The 8,021-nt window shown below is 34.4% G+C and overlaps 1 non-coding gene across 1 annotated transcript; it reads right to left on the bottom strand.

Moving 5' to 3' along the window:
• Window positions 1-7,198: 7,198 nt before the first annotated feature.
• On the bottom strand, window positions 7,199-7,305 carry LOC141625972 (small nucleolar RNA R71). Its single transcript, XR_012535710.1, has one exon. It is a non-coding gene; the product is annotated as a small nucleolar RNA R71 (small nucleolar RNA).
• Window positions 7,306-8,021: the final 716 nt, after the last annotated feature.

Raw genomic sequence — 8,021 nt, 5'->3', positions numbered from 1 at the left:
CAGTACAATAATATCAGAATAACAGCTGAGAAACACATAGAAATCAATAATTGATTTATAAACAACGACGGATAAAGGGATAAGAATCAATAGTAGTATTACCTGTTTCCATATTTACTGTCGAGTTGATTTCTTCGCTAACATTGTTATTAATCTCGTTGTCCATCTTTTTACACCTGAAAACAGTAAAATCAAGTATTCAATTCAATTAAAATCAACGAATTTCACGAATTGTATATTAATTTCGAAAATACAATTGAATACACTAAAAATCAACGAATTAGATTACCTGTAATTCGATTGCAGCTAAAAATCAACGAATCTGTGTAATCTTATTAGGTTTTTAATGAGTTTTCTATAGTCGGCGTTCTGATTTTTGAGTTTTGTCTGTTTTTGATTTGTAGAGAGATGTAGAGAGAGAGAGAGAATATCGTTAGAATGAGGTTTCTGTTTTCATGTTTCAGCGCTTTTGTATTTTTCGATTTTTCCTTTTTTTTTCTAATTTATCATTTAATCTCAGCCCTTGATTTCCCCAACTCACAACTCACCATAAGACCCCAACTCACGAGATCCCGCCTATATATATATATATATATATATATACTAGGTTTGGTGCCCGGCTACACCCGGACTACCTTTATTTACCATTTAAATTTTATTTTCTATGAAATCTGTTTCGCTAAATTTGATTAACACATACATTTATAATTTATATCTTGAAATTATGATGAGATGTAAAATTAATCAACAAATTATGTGACACGTTCACCACTCCCGCCGTCAAATATTATTATTTTCACTACATCCCCGGTTAATACTATTATCTTCACTACTTTTTCGGTTACTGTTGTTTGAACCATATACCTACCCTTCAAATATGGACAATTTACTTACACATGTCATGCTTTTAAATTAGTCATTTCAAATGATATACGAGTTGAAATTTTAATATTCATACGATTGCATGAAGTTCATAGAATTTACAAATATTGAAACTATGACCAGCAGTTCATAGTGATTACACATACTGATTATGACCTGAAGTTCATAATATTTACAAATATTGAAACTGTGGTCTAAAAGTTCACAATGTAAGTATTGATATAAATAATGACATTAAGTCTCTAATTCTAACATTATTAAGCATTCAAACGGGTACTATCTTGACTAGTATGGTCTACTTGAATTACTATTGTACTCTATGGAGGCTATATTATTAAGATTTGATAATCACGAGGTTCGTATCAGATCTTATTTCATTATTATTCAACTGAATAAGGTATGTTTTTCATGTCCGATTTATTATTTATTGGATCTAAATAATCGTCAATTATGCCTAAAATCAATAAAATATATCAGTTTAAATTAGAAAATCAACACTCATTCAGAACTCTTATAACTCAATCTCTATCCTAGTAATTAATGCCATGTGATGACTAACTAGATTTTGTGTGCATCATTATACCAATATACTATGATGATTGATGAGTTTGATTTACTCCGCGAGCTCGTTACATAATTAACTCAATGACGTGAGACTCTGAGGGATTGTATTTTTCGTTTATCAAAGCTTTAATACGCATATATAGAATATATAGAATTCCATTGATCTTAATTCTTAATAATTACTACTCATTGGATTACTTGTTACTTGGGTATCGATCACTGAAATTATCTTTATAGCATGTGCGTTAAATACTTAGGTTATAAACAATTAAAGTTACCAAATTGTTGCTACTATGATTTTATTGAATTTCTTTGATAAAAGGTAAGTAGTTCCCCTTGTTGACATAGCTTGTTAATTTGTTTGGACATCGTATATGTGGTAGCTATCCTGAAATTTATGAGACAAATTCACTACTCCCGCTATTAATATTTTACTTAAATCGATTGGGTAGCTAAATGTTCATATATATTTTCTTTTGTTGTTAATATTATTACTTTTATTACACTCGCTATTATTACTGTTACTTTCACTACTCCGCTGTAATTGTTTCTACTTTCAATACAGTCGCATTAGTATTGATAATTTCACTACTCCTGTTAAAAAACGCTAGAATGGAAAAGAGTACAATAATCTTCAAACACGCATAATAATAGCTGTCTCGTTAAAACCTTTCCATGGAAAACCCAGTGGGACAAAACAATGGATAAGGAAAAAGAGTACAACGCGTGTCAACTCCCCCTAATGATTACATAACTTGATGTATCTTGAAATGATCCATGCTTTGACTAACATAAATTTTCGATTGTTGAAATATAATCCTTCTTCGCTGATAACTTGATATCTTCAATTAGTATAGATTCTTGATAACTTCAATCATCATATTTCATCAGAACTCACAATCTGGATATGATCATTTCATAATAACTTTTGGATCTTCATTTCAAATAATAACTGCATAATTATGATGCAAATTCTCCTCAATATATGAACATTATATGTCGAAAATAATTGTCATCTCAACAATAATGACGATCATGACTATAGCGTAATAACACGCTTATATTGCTACCTCGTTAAAAACCTTGCTAGGAAAAACCCGTTGGGACAAAAAACCTAGTCAAAGGGAAAAAGAGTGTAGCTATCACTCCTTAATTCCTTGTCTTAAGGAGAATCAATCCGATAATTATTGAATAAATCATTCAATACTTTTGAGCGATTTTCTTTGCTAAACCACATATATATGGATTGACATTCTCATTGTAGACTTTACCTACATTATTTTCCAATCGTTATGGTACTTCTGCACCATAAGTTAATTTCACATGTTTAGCAAGAAACTCATTTAAATCTAAATTTTTATATACTCAAACTTCAGGTTGAGAACCAAGTGGTGTTAGTCTAGTGGTAGTCGGGTTAAACCTTGAAGCTTGCAGAAATGCAGGAGTTGGGAAGTCCCGGGTTCGAGTACCAGCTGGAGCGATGATCACTTGGCCACTACAGCCCCCGAAGGGGGTGACTTACATGGTCCATGTGGTGGTGCGGGAATGCATGGGACCGGGGAGGATTCAACCCCCTCGTCATCAAAAAAAATAAAATAAAAACACTTCAGGTTGAGACAATAATAATTCCTTCAATTAAACTCTACATGAGTTTGAATATTCCATTTTGGAAATAATCACGATAACCTTTCAATCGTGTCGTAGAGGTTCACATATAATCATGAGTTCCCAAAACTCAATTAATCAAGCATCATCATTTGATGATTGTTTATAAGAGGCTCCTATAGGGAGTTATCCTCGTTGAAATATCTCATAAGATAACATTTCTCCTCTTTAAACATTTATCAAAATATAACAATATAATTAATCATGTGCATGCATATGATATGTAACTAATTCTAAACAACATTCTAAAACAATGCAATAATGTATATATATTAAACTAAGATGAAAATGATGAACATAATCTCTAAATGCACATGATGATGACTCGATAATGCAAATTGTACAGTTTCCATTTCCAATATTAATAACTTAAATTGACTTCAAGTCAATAACTGGAACCATGAGCTCATTTATAATCATAGATTATATGTCGACAATGAAAATTGGACATACATATAAGATCCCCATTTTCTAGTCCATTTATTAAATTCCGTGCGCAAATGCATATCGGTTCCTTTAAACACGTCGATATAATATCTCGCGATATTTTCAGTACTGATCACTGATATCTGAATATATATGGTACCATTCCTGTTCTATATAGACCATCTATTATCATTCAGATATTTATGTCACTTTCGGGACATCCAAATTTCTTTACTCCATAGGAGTACCAACTGCCCAAACTTGCCATTTTCTTATTACTTGAAATATGTGAACTGATATGACTCTCACACTACATTTCACGTGTGGTTATTTTTCAATTGGGCAAGGATCTAATTTTCGTTACATAACTTTCTATGACTAATTTATAGTTCGCTATACCACATAGAGGGCTATCTGTCTATAATTAAATCATAGATTTTATGTAAAATATTACATTTTGATAAGGTGATCAAAGTGGTATCATAATACATCTTCATAACCAAATGAATACCATCATTTCTAATTCCATAAACCTCTATTTGATGTATTTCAATTTCATGTTGAAAACAAACCACTGAACTTCAGGTCCAGTTGGGGATAACATACTTGTTTGTTTTTACTAGTTTTTCCTTATCATTCCCCCCCTAAGGTGGTAAAAACTATTACCACCTTAGACCTTAATTTCTCATATCACCAATGAGAATTATATGGGCATTTTTGTACAATAACAAAATATTTTGGGGAGTAACATATAATGCGGTTGGATTTTAAATGTGCTGAATCACAATGCCCAATTCAGGAGATCAATTATTCCCATATAATAATCAAAATGTGATTTTTAATCTCGGAAACTACTCGAAAATATTATTTTTTGGCTATAAGCCACTCAATATAGTGCGAACCCATACATGAACATTTAAGTTCTTTATTCAACATCAAGTAGTGTTTAGATCTCCAATATCATATAAATTCAATCTCAGTGTAGTGTCTTGCCTTAATAAAATTTCTACATGGGAGAATTTCAGCACTTATTTTCCTTTAAGATAAACTTTAGGTTTATCAAAACGGGTATAATAAGAACTCGGATGTCCTTTATTGTCACATTTGAATCATTTTATGTCAACTTTCTTAGTTGCCCACAATTCAAGGCAATATTTCATAATCTATCCGGTCAAATAAATGATGTGATATAGGACTGATGCGACCATAATTGGCGCATATTTAGCCCCCGAATTACCATTGTTTTCATGCTTTTTAGTGCCTATTTGGGTCATTTCTTATCTTTAGTTCTTTGTTTTGCATATTCTTTGAGATTTTGATCCCTTGGTAGGAAAGGAGTAAGAATCTTGCATTTTCATGGCAAAACAAGGCTAAATTGATCATATTCAATGACCAAGCATCAAGGAGAGACAAGACTAGAAGGCCTTTGTACATAGCATAGTAGAAGAGCATTGTTGAGAAAAGGATCCTTGAGTCCCCAAGGAAATCCCCAAGGAATTCATGAAGAAAAGGGAAGAAAAAGAAGAAGGAAAGTTGCTGAACTACAATCCGAACGGATTGTAGAGAATCCGTCCGTCCTCGCCCGTCCGAGCGTCCTCACCAGAATCCGCTCGGATTCCCCATGCCCAGTCCGAGCGTCTTGTTCCTTGATCCGCTCGGATCGTCCATCCCGATCCGGCCGTCCCGACTCCCACCGCACGGATCACAAAGACAAAGACAGCTTTCGTTTCTTCTTCAAGCTACGAAATGGAGAAGCCCTTCTCTCGGATAATCCTGGAGGCTCCTTGCTCAACTTAAAAAGTGTAATTACTAGTTTAGCCCTTAGTTAACCCTAATGCATCCTCCCTAATTTTCACTATAAATACCCCATTAGTCTAATTAGAGGAGCATGTTCTTCTTATCAATAATTAGAGTAGTTAATATCAATCAAATCTCTCTTCAATATTGTAATCAAATATTAATCAAGTTTTAATCCTAGTTTTAGTTCTTTAATCTCTCTCTTGTTCTTACTTTGTTTTGGGTAATTGAAGATTATTTGGGTTATTATTGGGAGATTGACAACCTCTCAATCTAGGATTCAAGTACTTCTATTATTCTTGCTTTATTATTGGAATCATTAGTAGGTATAATCTCTTAATCCCTTTTTAATTATTGCTAATTACTTTCATTTATTCATCATGTTTCATTATGTTAGTATGATTGACAACCTTCCTAGCATGATCAATATGATAATGAGTGAGTAGTCTCTTAGCTAGGGTTTAATGGGTGATTAGGGGAAACCAACATGGGGAATGATTCATGCTTAAATTAATATGCTTTCATATCTTATTTGCTTGCTTGTTTTGATCTTAATACATGCACATGTTATATTTGATGAAATGCTAAGCCTATGAATCCTTGCATTTACTATCATCTTCTATCCTTTCAACTTGACTTGTAAGACATAACCCAACTCGAGTCTTGTTAGACCATGCATGTGTTAAGTAGGGAAGATTAAGTCGACTTGTAGGTGTTGTACAATCCAAGAGATTCGGCTCCGGACCCAAACTTTCCTAGGATTGTAAGATATAACCCAACTCAATCCATCACAACAATAATTGCTTGCTTATAATTTGAGAACATGTTTGTATGATCATATCCCATGATTCCCCTATGAACCCATGACACCCTAGTGCTTTTAATCAATTGTTTACACCCTAATTTCATTTACCTTGTTAGTTTATTTTCATTGCTATTTTAGTTTAGTAACCTTCTACATCAACCCAATTTGTGACACCCCTAGACACCACTAGTTACAATAGAATCTTCATTTCAATACCCGTCCCTTGGGATCCGACCTTTACTTGCCTCTTTACTAATTGTAGAGTTGTTTGTGAAGTATAAATTGTGTTTTGTATCGACCATTGACCAACGACCACATATGCTTAATTGTGAACACCAAATGGCTCCGATAAAAAATGGCGCCGTTTTGGGGACGGTGTTTAATTGATTTAAGATTTCTTTTATTGTTTTTAGTTGTGTCTTTTTCACCTTGGGAAGTAAAACTCCTCAAGGTTTGTTCTAATTGTTTTTGAGTTGTTTGATATTTTGCATGTCTAGAAGGTTACAAAGAGATTTGTTACCTTTTGACCGTGAAATCGAAAGAACCTTGACGAATAATAGGAGACTTGTTAGGAGGAATTTGGGAGGTGTTGGTAAAGTTGTTCAACCCACTAGTGAGTTTGTCAATCCTTTCGCAATAGAAGGAGAAGAAAACCCATTAAACAATACCACACAAAATCCACCTACAATGCCTAAATTCTCGTCACACTCTATACCCACCGAGGAGGATCTACCAAATGGTACTCCTACCCCACAACATCTTACCGGAAACTTTATTGCCAAGTCCGCCTTCATTCAACTAGTTGAGAGGAGCCAATTCGTGGGAATGCCTAGTGAGGACCCTCATTCTCATATGGAAACATTTTGTGATTATTGTGAAGCTATCTCTCAAACGGGCGTGACTCAAGACCAAATAAGATGGGTCTTATTTCCTTTTTCGTTAATCGGCACCGCAAAGCAATGGTTGAAGGGCCTTGATAAGGCCACCCTTGGAATAGATTCTTGGAAGAAGCTAGCTCTAGCTTTCTACAAAAAATTCTACCCACCGGAGAAGACCAATATGCTAAGAGCTCAAATTACGGGTTTTAAGCAAAGGGATGAAGAATCTTTGTATGAAGCTTGGGAGCGGTTCAAAGGTATTTGTCGCTCATGTCCTCACCATGGACTTAGCGAATGGTTTTTAGTGCAACAATTTTGGAATGGTTTATATGAAGATTCAAGGAACATTCTCAATATGGGATCAAATGGAATGTTCACCGAAGTTGATGACAATCAAACATGGAACAAGATTGAGGAAATGGCGGTCCATAATTCGCAATATAGTAGGCCTCGCAAGGCTACTAGAGGAGGAAAGTATGAAGTGGACACCGTTACTCAATTGGGTGCTCAACTTAGTGCTCACATTGACACAATCAACTTGAAGTTTGAACAAGCTATGGCTAGACTTGGGGAAAGCTCAAAATCATCAAAGCATCATGTCAATGCCATGACGGCATCCTCATCAATCCCAAGCGGGATATGTGAGAATTGTGGAACCTTGGGTCATGACTCAAGCGAATGTAGGGGAACAACCGAACAAGTCAATGCTTTCCAAGCTTACAAAAGTGGTACCCCTTATTCAAATTTTTACAATGAAAACACCAAGTTCCATCCAAATCTCTCATACAAAAGCCAAAATGTCCAAAACCCTCAAACAACATACACTCCACCACCCATGAGAAATCAAAATCAAAGACCCTTTTTCAATCAAAACCAAGGTTACCAAAATCAAAACCCATACAATCACCACAATGACCAAAGTTTTGATGTCCAAAAAGCGGTCCTTCAAATGCAAAAGAATCAACAAGAATTTTTCACCCAAATGCAAAAAGATAGCCAAGCAA

Source organism: Silene latifolia, chromosome X, assembly GCF_048544455.1.
Source record: "Silene latifolia isolate original U9 population chromosome X, ASM4854445v1, whole genome shotgun sequence".
NCBI lineage: Eukaryota > Viridiplantae > Streptophyta > Magnoliopsida > Caryophyllales > Caryophyllaceae > Silene > Silene latifolia.
Note: the sequence above shows the minus strand (reverse complement) of the source record. Positions and strands in the feature narration are given on the sequence as shown.